Source organism: Amphibalanus amphitrite, unplaced genomic scaffold, assembly GCF_019059575.1.
Source record: "Amphibalanus amphitrite isolate SeventyFive unplaced genomic scaffold, NRLGWU_Aamphi_draft 000271F_arrow, whole genome shotgun sequence".
Taxonomy (NCBI): Eukaryota; Metazoa; Arthropoda; class Thecostraca; order Balanomorpha; family Balanidae; genus Amphibalanus; species Amphibalanus amphitrite.
The window spans coordinates 518,765-535,894 of NW_024881766.1; the positions used below are offsets into that span (position 1 = coordinate 518,765).

At 48.2% G+C, this 17,130-nt stretch overlaps 1 long non-coding RNA gene across 1 annotated transcript; it reads right to left on the reverse strand.

Annotated features, from left to right (window-relative positions):
• Positions 1–13,078: 13,078 nt before the first annotated feature.
• LOC122387037 lies at positions 13,079–16,959 on the reverse strand. Its single transcript, XR_006257485.1, has 3 exons — positions 16,695–16,959; positions 16,066–16,211; positions 13,079–15,773 (listed from the first exon to the last, which is right to left on the reverse strand). It is a non-coding gene; the product is annotated as an uncharacterized LOC122387037 (long non-coding RNA).
• Positions 16,960–17,130: the final 171 nt, after the last annotated feature.

Genomic DNA, 17,130 nt, shown 5'->3' on the forward strand with positions numbered 1-17,130 from the left:
GCAGTTGGACAATGTCCAGATCAGCGGAATACTGCCTGTTAGACACCGCAGTGATCGAGTCCATTGTGAAAGACAGTGACTCCTATGTGGCTCCTATGGCACCTAGAAACACCAAATTTGGTAGGTAGGTGGGCCCCCTGGAGTTCTCGCCCCTGTGCAAATTTGGTTGCTCTAGGTCAATATTTAGGGGGGTTTTGGGGGGTATAAATGTAAAAATTTCGCTAAAAACAGGTCAAAAGTTTTTCGCTTATAACTTTTGATCTAATTAAGATAGAGCAAAAAGAAAAGCACCAGTGAACTCAGCACGTCAAGGCGCGTCGAATGATATACTTTTTAGCTTGCTTAAGTGTACTTAAAGTTTTTCTTAAATTTTAAGTAAACTTAACTTAATAAATTAAGTTCTAGTTAACCAAATTGCATCATATCGCATATCATTCGATTCGGCTGATCACCAGGAACACAATGATACCATTTTTTAAGCTCTAGCGTCATTATGTGCCAAGTTATTGGCAAAAACGTCATTTGACCTCAGTTGACCTCATTTGACCTGACCCATGGATAAGTACACCGAGCAAAGAAGCACCAAGTGACCTGCTGCTAAGTACTGTGGTTTCAAAGGACAAAAGTGATAGAAAGAAGCGGATATCTCCATTATTTTCCGAATTTAGTATTTTCCCATAGGCTTAACATTACGACGTAATGACCTCTAACTGACCTCAGGTCAGTGACCTCAAAAAACCCGAACTATATGTTATACAACTCGGTGAACTTAGCACATCCTGAAAGTTTGAAGGAAATCAGTCCAAAACTGTGAGTTGGACAGGTGCAAAAAGAAAATTGAAATTTGACCATGACCTTGTACCGGTTTTTCTGACCTGGTGACCTGACCCAAGGTCACCCGGACCTGAAATTTTCAGGTCATATGTAAAAAGGTTGCCCCATAGGCTGTGCCAAATTTGGCGGCGCTGCGCGCCGCCGTTTTTACGCTATCTTCGAAAAACCTTAGGGGGGGTCGCATCGACCCCCCCCCCCCTGCCAGGGCGAGGGTTAGGGTGTATTTGGAGTGTTAGATACCCCAAAAACACCCATACAAAGTGTCAACTTCATTATTAAAGGGAGTTTGTGAGGTGTACAAAACTAAGCCACCACATTTAAGAGTGTCAGTTTGATATTTGACACCTACATAATGCCAGCATTACTCCCCACAATAATTTTACAGGTTTCTGGAAGGTGTAGAAAAATCCAATTTAAAGATTTCAACAGTGTTTTAGGGGTGATAAACACCGTTCATATTACCATCGTACTCCCTTGACGACTTTTTGAGGACGCTAGGTGTAAATCGCTTGATAACACCCATGAAGGGTGTCAAAAGATGATGGTAAAACACTTGTTGTGAACATCTGCAGTGTCAGACACCCCTGAAACACCTCAAATAGTGTCCGTTCTACTGATACCGACACCTTAACCCTCGCCCGCACATGGGGGGTGGTTGCCACCCCCCTCCCCCCCCCAGGTAGTCCTTCTGCTCTGCACTCAACATTTTTAGAGCTAGAAGGCTGATTTTTCGTATAGTTGCTCCTCTATCCTTTCTTGATGTCCCCTGAAAATTTCACGTTTTTGTTATTTTTGGTTTCGGAGATATGACCTTGTTTTTCAGGTCATGTCATGACCCAAATGGCCAATTCTCAACATCTTGCGTTTGCCATGGGCCTTATGAGCGTTTGACACCCTGATTTCGGCCTTTTTTGTCAGTCTTAACTCCCACCTATCATGGAACATGTTGTTCAACGATGTACAGGGGTCAAGGTCAGGGTCAAGGTCAACCTAGGTCATCTAAGATAATTGCGTTTTAGGCAAGCTGAATTTACTTTTTTGAGGTTTTTTTGACTGCATTTTTGGTAAAAGCTTTTCAGATCATGATTTCATGTAATATGGACCCAAAAACAATCGGTGCACACATCAGTATACACACAGACACACACAGACATACAAACACATATAATTGACCTTGACCTAACTTGACCTGAAATGACCTCAGCAGCAAAATTTTGGTCGGGTAGTGTGACAAAGAGGTTCTAGCTCGCTTGGCACCAGAAAACAGCATCGTCATCGGTATTTGATAAGCAGCACACTTGATATCCAACGGTGACCCAAAACAGCAACATTTTTTAGTTTGACCTGACCTGGAAGGTCAATGACTGAACTGAGAAGGTAAAACTGGGTATCATTGGATTCGTCTCTTCCCAAAGAATCTTTTTGGTCTGTACTGCTAAGCTCTATCTCCAAAAGGAACGAAATGGCGCGGGGGGGTGGCAACCACCCCCCCCCCCCATGTGCGTTCTAGGATGGGAAAATGGCATGTGCGGGCGAGGGTTAACCCTATTAGTGGCAGGCTCCTGGCTACCCCTATTAGTGGCAGGGGGGCTGTTTACGACCCCCCTTTGATATCTCGAGATCTAACGGGCCGATTTTCAAAATTCAAACGGCATTCGATTTCGCTCAACGTGATCTACATTTCTAAAAAATAAAAACTAAAAAATGTCAATAGGGGGTAGAGGGGGGTAAAAACGGGCAAATTGCAGATACATTTTAGACTGTTTATCACGTCCAGGTTTCTGAACCAATCTTAACGCAACTTTTGCCGATCGATAGAGAATGAACCAGGAATTCACATGGATCCTAAAAATATGCATTTTCAAAAATCATAGGCGGATACAGATCATTGAGATTGGGGGTACACAAAAAGTATAGTAAATAAGGTTTTTGTTGGTACTGTTTCTAAAAAGGGTGGCAATGGTCTTGTTATGTTACAATTTCCTTATGAGAGAACGACTACAATTGTATTGGTCATGCATAGGCGGTGTCAGGGCACCTATGTTGGGAGGTAAAAAATAACCCCCCTTTTTGGACGCCTGGATCCGCCTATTATAGCAAACACGTGTCAAAAGAGGATGCACAATAACTTTGTATATGTTATCACATGATACCTTTCATTCACTGTTCGTAAAACTGGTGCAGCATCGTGATCTTCGCCCAAATGACTCGCTTCACGAATAGGACCCCCCAATTCCCAGTGCTCTGGAGCCGCCCCTGGTAAAGTTACTAGGGTTGACTATTAAGTAATGGAAGTGCCTTAAGCTTTTAAACGGGTTTGCACGTGCACACATTATTTAGGTGTCATTTCATGCGCCGATCTTTTTTCTATCCAATGGTGAAGACCACATGTCCCTAGCTACTTTTTGCTATAAGCTATCGTCGTTTTCCCAAGAGACCTCCCGAACCTGTGGCGCACCACCTGGCAATGGCCAAAGCCGCGCGCCAGCGCCGATTGCAAGGTCATTAGAGCTCAGTTTGTCGTAGGGAAAAGGCCTACCAATATCAGAAAATTTATTTTCTAAGTGTATGGAGCGACGCAGCCTCCCCACAGACGATATGTCGGTGGTTTCATCGGTTTGAGAAAGAAAGCGCCGATCACTCTTCTGTCGGCGTTCCAGGAGTGGGTCAAGACGAGGCTGGAGTGGTGTGTGATACTTGAAGGCGATTATGTGGAGTAGTGTATGCTGCCATTTATCGTGCCAATGTGTATTATTTTGATGAAAATATAGAAATTGTCCATTGTGTAGCCATAACAATAAGCCAATAAGCTCTGATGACCTCGCGCTGGCGCTTGGTGCGCGATTTTGGCCATTGCCAGACTCCTTTGTCATGGTGCGCCGCAGGTTCGGGTGGTCTCTTGGGAAAACGACGTTAACTTGGAGCAAGAAGTAGCTAAGGACATGTGGTCTTCACCATTGGATAGAAAAAACATCGGCGCATGAAATGACACCAAGAAAGCATGTGCACGTGCAAAAACGTTTAATTGCTTAAGGCACTTCCATTACTTAATAGTCAACCCTAGTATGAACTTGAAATTTTCAGGGAATGTGCCCAATTTAGTTTTAGGAAAAGTCAGAAAATTTCAGCATCGCAGCTTCAGGGGTTTCGGAGATATTCCCGAAAAACCTTAGGGGTGGATTAAAACAACCCCCTGCCACTAATAGGGTTAAGAGTTCCCCAGGATAATGTATCGAGGATATTCGGGGTGTAAGACTCCCCATGAATATTCCGGTTTGATGAATGACACCTATGTAACTTGTCCGCACTATCCACAAAATTTACGGGTATCTGGAAGGTGCATGGAAAGATTCCGAAACAAAATCTTTTTTTTAGTGGCAGTGTCTCGGGGATGACTAACACCGTTCGTATTCTCTTGGTACTTCATATAGTTATAAATGTTATTGTTTAGCTAGTACAGAGACATTCTAGCATACAAATATTCAAAACACCAGCTTCGTTTATTAGTTACGGGAGCTTTCGAAAGACGTTCGTCTTTCTTCGTCAGCCTGTCTTAAAAGCACTTAACACGCGCACCGACGGGGGGGGCGGATATCCGCCCCCCCCCCTGAGGTTTTTCGCGAATAGCGGGACCATCTCGTCTACGACATGTCATCCCGGCCCCACCCCGTGCCGTGCTGCCACCACACCACCGAACGCCACTGACCAGCCCAAGGTGTCGGCGGGTGTGCCTCTTTTCTACGGCCATTTTCCAGCGGCCGGCCGGAGCCAGTCGCTGGAGGCGCTGCTGATTGGTCTGTGCGTAACGCGCGAGCCACAGAGGCGTCTACTGATTGGTCCGTGCGTAACGCGCGAGCCGCAGTGGCGTCTGCTGATTGGTCTGTGCGTGGTGCGCTTGCCGCGGAGTCTTCTGCTGATTGGTCTGTGCGTAACGCGCGAGCCGCAGAGGCGTCTGCTGATTGGTCTGTGCGTGGTGCGCGTGCCGCAGAGGCGTCTGCTGATTGGCCAGCTGCCTGGGCCGCGCCGTCTTCTGGCCGCCTTGGCCGGGACGCTCCACCTCCTGTTCAGTGGACGTGGCGCCGGCCGAGCGTAGCCGCAGGACCAGTGGCGGCTTCTGGTCCCATCTGTCCGTATAGTTTTGAGACACCAATCCGTGATTTTGTTAGAAAATCACACTTCTTTGTTTGTAAGAATTACTTTTTTACTACAACAATAAAGAGTAATTTTCGCATCATTCACTTTCGCTGATGATAGGTAGTCGGGTAGAAAAGTTCATGAATTTATTACTTTTTATTTATATTCTCGTAGCTATGCTCTTTGCGAGGACGATAAGAAGAATGCCTAACTAATAAATTGGCGTTCATGAAATGCATACGGCTGTTCAGTATTGAGATAGCACCAATAAAAATATTTGCACCATCTAGGTGGATAATTGTTATAATACGCAGGGGGTGCTTTTCCAGCACCTGGCGAGTGGCAGAGTCAAATCATTGCGCAGTAAAGCACATATAAGCACGCTTTTCGACAGCATCACTATTCTCGCGACTAACGCAAATCAGCTTGTGTCTCAGATGAAATGCAAGCAACTATTGGAGCATTATTACGTGGTAACTTTTGAATTTCAGGGGCGTGCTCGAGCACCCCCAAAGCCCCTATTTCTCCACCCCTGGTATGCACAGATATGGCATTTATTCATATGACTCTTCTAAGGAAAGGCGTATCTTTAGAGGCTGCATTTTATTGTTCTTGGGACCCATCCATATGAAAACAAATCGATTTTTACATGAGCATAGACGTCCTTCAAATTGCAGTGTCATACCACAACTGCGATGTATAGCGTTATGCTACAGGCAATACAGGGCTCATGTCATCTTCGATCAGACGTAGCCCGTGAGTCCATCTACCGCTCGCTAAGCCTGTTGTATGTGAGTGAGTGGTCAGTACGGGGAGGCCGATGGCACGCCGCCGCCGGCCCGGCCTGACCAGTGGAGCGTCTGGCTATCGTCCAGCCGTGCACGGTGTGTTCCGTTTCCGGCGGGCTGAGTCCCTCGGCCGGGCCGGGCCGGCCGTGGCGCGTCTCGCTGTGGCCGTCTGTCCGATCGGCCGCGTCCCCCTCACCGACCCCTCCGGCCGAGACGGGTCCGTCTGGCGAGACGTTCCGAGCCGTGTGTCCATGTGGAGTGAATGCACTGCTAGCCACTGCAGCTATCTGGTGTCCGGCTGCCGGAATAGAGTGTCGGAGCGGCGGCAGAGGAGTGACGGCAGCTGTTTGTGGTGGATTCTGACGGAGCTGACCACCGGCACAATAAGACTGCAGCGGCACCAGCCACGGGGAGGGGGCTGCAGCTGGGAGTGTCACCGGACCGCTCTCCGTGCCGGCAGCTGACACTGACCGGGGGCCGGTCTGACACTGTCAGGGGCTGCAGTGTCAGTGTGTCAGTTCAGCTGACAGTCGGAGGACCAGCAGCTGGACACAGCTGACACTGTATATATGCAGACTTGTAAACGATTCAAAAAAATTCAATCAATTCAATCACGACTCACTTGATGAAATGACCGATTCAATCATAACTCAATCAAACAGTCTGATTTTCCAAGCGATTCAATCACGACTCATGGACCCTGTGATTCAACTCAATCACGACTCATCCCATTATCAGCGATTCAGGGAATGACTCAACTCATGATTTAACTCAACGCGATTCAATCAAGATGTTATGTAAAATTTATACATATGTGATATCAATTTAAGTCATTTTTGGAAACTGATACCAAACAGATACCAACCAAATACACTAAGAAAATACCAAAAATCATAGAAAAGTACCTACTAAATCTATACTGAACTCAACAAAGTTGTAGATATTCATATAAATACGGTGTAAAGATGATAATTTAAGTACAGAAAAGACAAGCTCTGTTACAAATGAAGCTACCAGAGACTTATAAAAATTCATTTATCTGCTTGGCGCTTGCAAAAGGAAACATGCAAAATTGCACAGGACACTACCACATATTATCAGCATCATCGAAAAGGAACAAAATTTGCAAATCAATTGTGATACCAAACTTAAGTAGCTGGTGATCAGCCATTCAAAAAAAAAAAAAATATTGATTGATACTTTATGAAGCAGTGGTAAAGCCAGTAAAGCATTACATAGGACTAGACATTTTCGGCGTGCTACAAGTTTTCTTTACTAGTATCAAGAATACGGAATATCGACACATACGAAGTTATTCAATAGTTACATAATATAAACTGAATGCTCTCATGATAAAACTACCTCAACCATCCATATTTTCAATGACAAAGGCCTTGGACAAAACAACAATTCCAAGCCCGCCCCACGTAAAGGCCTGGCTACCAGGACGCGTTTTCTGCGTGCGTTTTTTGCTTTTGCGAGTTTGCGTGATTTGCATGATACGGTTCTAGAAAGGAACAATATTATGTTTTGTTTTTGTTATATTTTTATAACAAAAAATTAATTATTAAATTATCATAAAAGGCTTTATTAACGTTTATATAATATACGCAAAACATAGTCACCGTGCGCAAAACATGCAAGCTCGCAAAAAACGCACGCAGAACACGCATAGTGTAGCCAGGCCTTTAGTACTGAAGTACGCATGCGCTAAGTGGGCAGCCATCTTTAATTTAGCAGCAGAACCATGGATAAAATACATAGTTTATATTTTTAGATTCAATAAAACATATTTATGCATGCGTGTAAAACAGTTTTTTATCCTGTCCAATTCATTAAAGAAAAAATATCCAACAGTAGAAATCTAAATTGGTTTGGCAATATGTATTTAGCCCAGCACTAGGTAGTTGCAGCGTATATTGACGCAGCTGCGACATGAAAGCGTATTTTGCGTGGTTTGCATGTGGCAAATATTGCGAGCAGTCTGGCAAATCTCTAATCCGAATTTAGCATCGAATGCAAAACTGTTAGCGGTCCTCAAAACTAGAAGGTGAAGAACACCAAACGGATAAAGATTGTTTGTTGATCTATGAAAACAATAGTTTTTGGGTGATGGTGAACGTGATGGGAAGGTGGTTGTTTTTTAATACCTAGTAGGGTATGTATCTACTTTTGTGTAATTGGGAGCCACCACGGCAATATGTGACAGATCCGTCAACGCTCATAAGCCAAGGTATTCCAATTATTTACGGTGATAGGTAAAGGCTGATTCTGCTGGGAAATGTAAAGTGAGTGAGAAGACCATGGGTTAGATCAAGCAATTTATGACCCTTAGCCCAAAATCAAATCAGTAACTAAGGTTACCAAATTATAATGTTAACATGCATTGTGTATTCATCAATATGTTTTGCTTACTCACAAATGTCCTGATGAAACAGGGTATTGAAAATATAAAGATTAACATGATATCTAAAACATGTGTGTTCAGCAATGTGCGCCTGCTGCTTACTGCTACTGTTAACTTGATTACTATACTGATTTTAGGGCAATGGAAAGAAACATTACTTTCATTTTTTCATCTACATGCACTGACATTTATGTATAATTTGTGTTTACAGTTTGATTAAAAACTTAAAACAAAATTTTTATGTTTTTTTCAATAATGATAGCTGTGCGCATTTATAATACTGACAAAATACCTAAAAATTTTGCAGTGCATTGTGTGTGACTATGACGCAAATGCCACATATATTTGTACATAATATAGTACTAAATATGGTCATAACTTCAATTTTCAGCACATGGTGATTGAATCATTTTGTTAATTCAATCAACTTGAATCGATGAGTTGCCGATTCAATCACTTGCAGTTGCCATGTGTGACCGATTCAATCAGGATTCATATGGTGACAAGAGGTGATTCAACCGACTCAATCACAGTGAGTCGGCATTTTCAAGCGATTCATGAGAATCGATTCAATCAGAGTTGAATCGCTTACAAGTCTGTATATATGTTACGGGCCATATGCTAACTCGGGTAGTATGCAAACTTCCCGGGCAGTATGCAAACTACCCAACAGCCCGGGCAGTATGCATACCGCCCGGGTAGTATGCATACTACCCGACCGCTTGGGCAGTATGCATACCACCCGGGTAGTTTGCATACTGCCCGGGTAATATGCATACTACCCACCTTTCATCTCACGGGCAGGATGTTTACTCGGGCAGTATGCTGACCGTGGCTCGTGAGGCTACTTAATGCAATAGCTCGCATACAATGTCAATGGCAGACACTTTAACCCGCGCGGGGCCGCGCTCGGTACCAGCCGTGCCGTTTTTTTTTGGAAGGGGGATTGAACACCCTAACTCGACTCCTGTGCCACTTAGCGGCACAGGAGTAAGCTGCATGTAAGATGCCGTAAGCGGCATTCAACATAGCATAAAAAATCATGGAAAAAACTCCAGTCATGTTTTAGGTCAGACCAAAGATCAGGTCACCAGAGGTCATCAAAGGTCAATTTTCACCTTTTTAACTTTTTTACAAATCGGCCCACAAGCTCGGAAACTAATAGAGCTAAAGCGCCGCAGAGATACGCATGCAGTAGCTCTTCTAACGCTTTCTGGAATAAGCCCTCAAAGTAGACCTAAGCTCAACGGTGTAGCCTCCAGAGGGCAATAACGCCTAAAATAGCTGTTTTGACGATTTATATATTTTACGGCAAAATTAGTTTACTTTAGATAAGCACGACATTGCGTTTGCCGGCATCGTGTTCCTCTCGTCGAGACGCGTCGACATAACTATAATTTGGCTTTTAAGACCACTTTAAAATTTGACCTAAGGTCTAATTAATAGGTAAGATCTGTTATGACCTGACATGACCTCATGGTCATAAAGAGGGGTCACCACAAGTGCAATTTGCTGATTCAATGTGTTGTGTTTACATGGAACCCGATATTTGAGAGCGTTTAGAAGGACTTTTATCCAAAAAGGCGTCTTTCAACTTTCTCCTGTCAACTTCTAAGAGACTGCAAAATTGGCCTGACCTTAGGTCATCGGCTGGACATCAAAGTTCCAATGCATGTATTTTATACATGCTTTTACTGCTATTGATCGCTGAAAGTTTCAAAGCGATCGTTCAGTCGGGGTAGCTATGACGAACAAGTTCTAGCCTTTTCTGAGGTAAGGTCATTTGATCTGCCCTGCAGTTACCTGACCATAAGAACTTACGCCTTACATGCAAATGATTTCATGCAGCATTAGCTATTGAAACTGTACTTACGCCCTCTGCAGGTCCAGATGCCAAACCAAAGCCATCGAGTGATTAGATCTGTCGTCATTTCAGATGAAAATGACTTGTTGGCCGCTGGCTATAAACAATGAAATTCTGGGAAAAAAACTTAAGTCTGTATATTATAATTCTTTTTCCATCCTTCAATCGATAAAACGCGCTTGACGGCAAAACAGACTTCGTAGTTAAGCTATTTTACTCAGAGATCCATTTTTATTTTTAAAATGGACATGGAATACACAACTTCAAGACGAGAGGCGGGCAGTATGCAAACTGCCCAAGCTTTTGGGCGGTATGCATACTGCCCAAGGGGTCGGGTAGTATGCATACTACCCGGGCGGTATGCATAAGCTGTTGGGTAGTTTGCATACTGCCCGGGCAGTTTGCATACTGCCCAAGTTAGCATATGACCCGTAACATATATATATAGACCACTGTCACTCGGACACTGACACGGACTGGGACGGCACGACGGTGTGACGTCACACTGGCCTCCAACACGGCCTCCAACAGCTGCACCCGGCTGTGGGCACGGACACACCGGCTGCAGCCAGTAACGCTCGCCGCTGTGCTGGAGCCGCCCGCTGGCCACAGCAGCGACGGGTGCCGACAATCGTCCCGCACGGCAACGGAAAGGCCACACGACGGCAACGGGGGTGACTGCTGTGGTGGGATTTTCCGATAAATACGGAAATGGTTGTGAGTTAGGTATTATTTTGGGTGTATTTGACGAGAGGTGACCGGTTGATTTTGTGAGTGCGTTGATGGGCAGGCGAGGGTGATAAGTTGATTGTGTGTGTGCGTTGATGGCCTGGTGAGGGTGATGAGTTGATTTTGTGAGTGCGTTTATGGACATGCGAGGGTGATTAGTTGGTTTTGTGAGTGCGTTTATGGGCAGGCGAGGGTGATTAGTTGGTTTTGTGAGTGCGTTGATGGACAGGCGAGGGCCCGTGGTTGACAGCGAGACAAGCCCGCTGCTGGATGTGCTGTGACAGTGTGTCGGTGCTTGTTGTCGGTGTCGGGTGGTGCAGCTGGCGGCGGCCCGCTGCCATACGGGAGCGGTCGGTCGGCAGGCCGCTCGGCGGCTCGTCCAGCCGGTAGTTGGTGTCAGATCTCTGAGGCCGGTGGGTCAGAGCCGGTGAGCCCGCTCAGGGCACGGCCGGAGCACGGCCACGGCCCCGGCGGCGGCACGGCGTGCTTGTCAGTGGGCCGGCCGTGACCTGGCGGTGACCGGTCGGTCTGTCTGCCGACCGACCACCGGTCGAGCCCCGACCGACCACTGGGACGGCACCGGTGGATGATCAGGGGGCGGGCGGGACATTTGAGACTATTGAGTTATGGAAGACCATCGTTATTCGTTCGTGACTGCTGATTACATAGTTCAGAGCGTATGTTGTGTATGTTTCTCGATAAACAGGGGTGTGTGTTGTATGTGAGTGAGTGGTCAGTACGGGGAGGCCGGCTGGCCGGCGGCCGATGGCACGCCGCCGCCGGCCCGGCCTGACCAGTGTACCGTACTGGGAGCAGCGAGGTCTGAGGCTGTCACCTCGGCGCCGCGGGCAGCGTCGGCCGGCCGCCGCCTGCCCTGTCCTCTCCGGTGTGGACGGAGACGAACATCGGACATAGGAGCGTCCCCGGCGGCCGTTTGTCCCAGTTGTGGGGCCATGCCGGCGCGTCGGACGGCACGGAGGGGAGTCGGGTCGTAGTCATGTGACTGCACGGTGGTGTGTAAGGTCGATCGACGAATACAAGGTGCATTGGAGAAGACAGCCCAGTTGACCACGTGACCTCGAGCGACCCTGCACAGCGGACTGGGAGAGGAGAAGGACAGGGTTGGGGGCTCAGCGGCCGCCGCAGAAACGGACCACCACATATAGGGTAGGGACAGTCGGCAGAGACAGTCCCACCGGTCCCACTCATGGGGTAGGGACAGTCGGCAGAGACAGTCCCACCGGTCCCACTCATGGGGTAGGGACAGTCGGCAGAGACAGTCCCACCGGTCCCACTCATGGGGTAGGGACAGTCGGCAGAGACAGTCCCACCGGTCCCACTCATGGGGTAGGGACAGTCGGCAGAGACAGTCCCACCGGTCCCACTCATGGGGTAGGGACAGTCGGCAGAGACAGTCCCACCGGTCCCACTCATGGGGTAGGGACAGTCGGCAGAGACAGTCCCACCGGTCCCACTCATGGGGTAGGGACAGTCGGCAGAGACGGTCCCACCGGTGCGCGCCGCTCAGTGTCCCAGAGGGTGCGTCGCTGAGGTGCCGCGGCGCGCCGCAGTCCCGGCTCCGGCCGGCCAGCACCGCTCAGGTGACTGACGGCGGTCAGCCCAGCCGGCAGCGAGTCGCCGGGACCGGCAGCTCGGCCACCGGCTGCAGTCCGGGCCGCCGACAGACGAGCGGCCACGGCCGGCGGCACCGCACCAGTCGGCAGACAGCTCGGCAGCCGCGCCGCACCGCTGTATGGGAGGGACGGGGGGACTTGGTGCTGATTATAATACCACATCAGTCGAGTAGTTCTGACTTTCACTCATCACCTGTTTCGCTGTAGCTCGAGTGGATATGGCCGGGCAGAAGCCGGGGACCTTGTGTGTCCGTGTCGAGGTGTCTCCGTGTCTCCGTGTATGTCCGTATCGATGTGTCTCTCCGTGTGTCTCCTTGTGTCGCCGTGTGTCCGTGTCTCCTTGTCTCCGTGTCTCCGTGATGAGGTGTCTCCCGTGTCAAGGCGTTTCCGTGTCTGTCCGTGTGTGTGTCACTGCAGTGTCACTGCAGTGTGTACGGCTGCTGTACGGTCCGTATATGACGGGTACGGAGACGGTGTACGGAGACTGCCGCTCCGCTCCGCCGGGGCGGACCGTCTGTGACCGCGCGGGGCGGGGCGGAAAATGACGGTTCACAGCGGGGCGGGGCGGAAAATGACGGCTCACAGCGGAGCGGGGCGGAAAATGACGGTTCACAGCGGGGCGGGGCGGAAAATGACGGTTCACAGCGGAGCGGGGCGGACGGTGCAGCCGGACAAACACTCGGCACACTGCTCATTGGTTTATTGAAGGCTACATATATGATACAGCTCAAGCAACTCCTCTCGTGTATGTATAGAAGACAGAGAGTAGAACAGACACCCACTTGCCGGAGCGGGCGGGCGGGCGCGGCTGTGAGCCGCCGTCTCAGCTGACACCGCCTATACAGCTCGGACGGCCTATCCAGTAGTGTATTGATATATACCTGTCCGTGTGAGTGTCACAACACGCATCCAGAGCACTCAACATGGCGCGCTGTGCACTAGAGATGTCAATCGGATACCAACGTTTGGTATACCGATACCAAACCGATACCAACTTGGTACTTGGTATTTCAATCCTAATGTGTTTGGTATTTTGTTGGTACCGTAAAGTGGGGCTATTTGAAACGGATTTTACAGTTTTTGGCCTCTCCCTTTAAGACGGTTCATATTTCTTATAGCATGTAAATTGCAAAAATGTAGTTCTCCGTAAGCTCTTTCATATAGGTGCATTTTGGTTCAGCTAGTAATAATGGTTAAGGATATTTTTTTAGTTAGATCCTGTCTCAAATAGCCCCATAGGGTGGGGCTATTTGAGACAGTTTTAGTTACGAAGAAATTGAAGAAAATCGGTCACACTAGAGATAATTTTTTAAATGCCATGTGATTGGAAATTAAATTTTGATCATTCTAGCAAAAATTGTTTTTGCAAAGACAGTTACATTTCCTTTATATTCAATCTTTTCCTTTTTCGTAGGATGCTTCATTTCGGTAGGTTATAAAATTGCATCACTATATGCTAAGGCTGTCATAATATGATGTGACCCTAAACTTTCCAATTTGCAGAATGATCATCAAGGACTATTCTAAAGACAACAACAGTAAAATTTTGAAAGAAAGTTTTTGTATATAGCCCTGGTGGCGTGAAAACAGACATACTGAAAGTCGGTGGGGCTATTTGAGACAGGCTCGCTACCTAATGAAGCACACCGTAATGAATCAAACGAGCTAAAAGGTTTCCCAAAACATTTAAGTGAATAGTCTGCATGATTCCTTGTTCCATTGCACATCTTCATGCGAAGAAATAACATAAAAATGTTAAGCGGTTTTGATTTTATGACGATTTTCCTCGATCGCTGCATGCTGTATCAATTGGCCGGTAACCCTACCACATCGCCTACTTGCATAGGCTCACCTAACAGTACGTTCATGTGTTAAGTAATCTTCAATGGTGTTTTTTGGTCAACCAAGGTAGACATGTGTTATTGTCGACTAAGTAAGTGACTGATGAAGCACATTTTAAGCACATATTCATCAGAATAACTAGTTTGGTCACCAGCTAAAGGGTCATTATGTTACACTACGAACATGTAAATATTGCTTCCTGCTAAATACCATGAACCCACTGCATGTTTATGACCACGACCAATCCATCGGTGTTACTCATGTCGAACGTTCGATGCACTTCAAGTAGATGGTGGTAAGTCTTCTCGGGTGCAATCGCATCACCATTATCAGTAGCTATTTGGCATATCGGTTGAGGTTTGACCAGGTGGGCATCATCGGGATTCTGAGACAATGGGTTACGCAATCGGCAGTAACGTTAACAATGTATAATATTTTCATGAAAAATATGCTTAGCCTATAAGTAAAACGGTAGTAACGATAGATGCAGTGCCGAAGCTGTTAAAATTTGAACTATGTTAAGCGGCAGGTGGGGGTCCTTTTCGAGCAACTTAAATTGTGCGTTTTTCTGTATTTCGTATTTTAGACCAAATTTCTTTCAAAACTTTTCGAAATTTTTCAAAAAGGTTATTCAGGTCATTCACTGTTCAATTCCACATCAGCCTAAGCAAAAATGACGAAAAAATATCGAACGGTTTTCATTTTACAGCGATTTTACTAAACCACTACTTTACTGTCTCAAATAGCCCCACTTTACGGTATCATAAACCCTCGCTAATGTATAAGAGGCTAATAAATCAGTAAAAAGTTGGTATTTCCCTCATTTTCCCAAGTTGGTTTGGTTTCGGTATTTTCCCGGGATTTTCGGTTGGTATTTGGTTAGGTATCGGTATTCTGATTTTCTGTAATTGACATCACTACTGTGCACCTCGGTGCCGGTGAGACAGCGTCCCCGTCCGACTGTCCGCCGAGCCGAGCCGGCACGGCGGTCACGTGACCGAGCCGGCCGAGCCGGCACGGCGGTCACGTGACCGAGCCGGCCGACCCGGCACGGCGGTCACGTGACTGAGGCCGTGCCGCCGGGACCAGGCGCGGAGAACCGAGTTGGACGGTCCGGGAGTGCCCCCATTTATACAGCTAAGCTAAGATGTGGGTTCTATATACAAAATATCGCAATGTCGTGATCAGTTTCTACACTCAATCACATCACTTTTCACTGTCCAATTACCCACAATACCCGCCGGGTAATTACCCAGTACATCACATCCGTGTGCTACTACTACATCTACACTACAACCACTACAACTACATGACTACACTACAGCGGACACGGGGGCCGTGTGCCGGCTGACCGGCGCCGCTCTCAGTGCCGGCTGGTGCAGCACACACGGCAGCAGTCAGCTGGCGGCCCCGGCCGACTGGCTCGGCCTCTCTGCAGTCCGCTCATCACTGCACGGTCGGTAGTGCAGCGCATCAATCCCACCACTTCCACACTGTGACCCCATCGCCTTCCTGGCTCTTCAGCTGACGGAACAGCTCCCCTGTGGACAGAGCAGAGACACGTCTGAGGTGGACACGTCACACACAGACAGACACACAGACAGCGGTACAGCCATGTCCACACACCGCCGGACAGTGACGTCACACACAGGACAGACGTCTGACGTGACGTCACCGTCGGCCGTGGTGGCCGTGACGCGTCACGTCGCCGTCCGTGACGCGGCCTGCGGCGGTGGTCGAGTGTGTGTGTCTGAGAGGCCGGTTGCGCCGTGCAGCGTCTGTTGTGAGGGACTGACTGGTCAGAGGCGCGGCGCGCGGCGCCCTCTCACCTACCGGGGACACCGAGATGGATGGTACGGGGCCGGCCATCACTGCGCCGGCCCAGGTCCGCCTCCTTCAGGGCGGTCAGCACGGCCCGGCCGGTGTCTGCCGTGCAGTGAAGGTACAGCCCAATCAGCTTCCGACACGACTTCACCAGTCTGTAACAGAGCAGAGCAGCAGAGCCGTCACACACAAACACAGCGGCACCAGCCGGCCGGACGTACGAGTCAGTGTCAGTGTCAGTAGTTCAGTGTCGGTGTGTTGGTGTCAGTGACAATGTGTCAGTGCCAGTGTGTCACTATCAGTGTGTCAGTGTGTCAGTGTCAGTGTGTCAGTGTGTCAGTGTGTCGGTGTGTCAGTGTGTCAGTGTGTCAGTGCCAGTGCCAGTGTCAGTGTCAGTGTGTCAGTGTCAGTGTGTCAGTGTCAGTGTGTCAGTGTCAGTGTGTCAGTGTCAGTGTGTCAGTGTCAGTGTCAGTGCCAGCGTGTCAGTGTCAGTGTGTCAATGCCAGTGTGTCAGTGTGTCAGTGTCAGTGTGTCAGTGTCAGTGTGTCAGTGTCAGTGTGTCAGTGTGTATGTGTCAGTGTCACTGTGTCAGTGTCAGTGTCTGACAGGACACCCCTCGCCAGTGCCTGCTGACTGACCTGGTGTACGCTGCTGCTGTGAAGGCCGTCTCTGCCGGCCGCTGGCGGTCCCCCAGTGTAAGGCTCAACAGCCCGGGGCAGCCGCTGAGAATGTCCAGCACGGCGTCAGGGACGCCGCCGGACAGGGTGAGAATATACAGCCTAGGGCACCTGGTGAGGGTCTCCAGGCTCACGGTGTCAGGGACGCCGCCGGACAGGGTGAGATACTGCAGCTCAGGGCACCTGGTGAGGGGCTCCAGGCTGCCGGCCGTGAGATCATGACAGTCTGGAAAACACAGAGACACACATACATGTTCATTCATTCATGTTATCACATTCATTCATGTTTATATGGCATATCATATAGTACCACTGTTATACCATGGCTTACGGTGTCCATAAAACCATGCGAATTCATAGCTGTTTCGTTTTTTTTTTCCATATATCGACATGTATT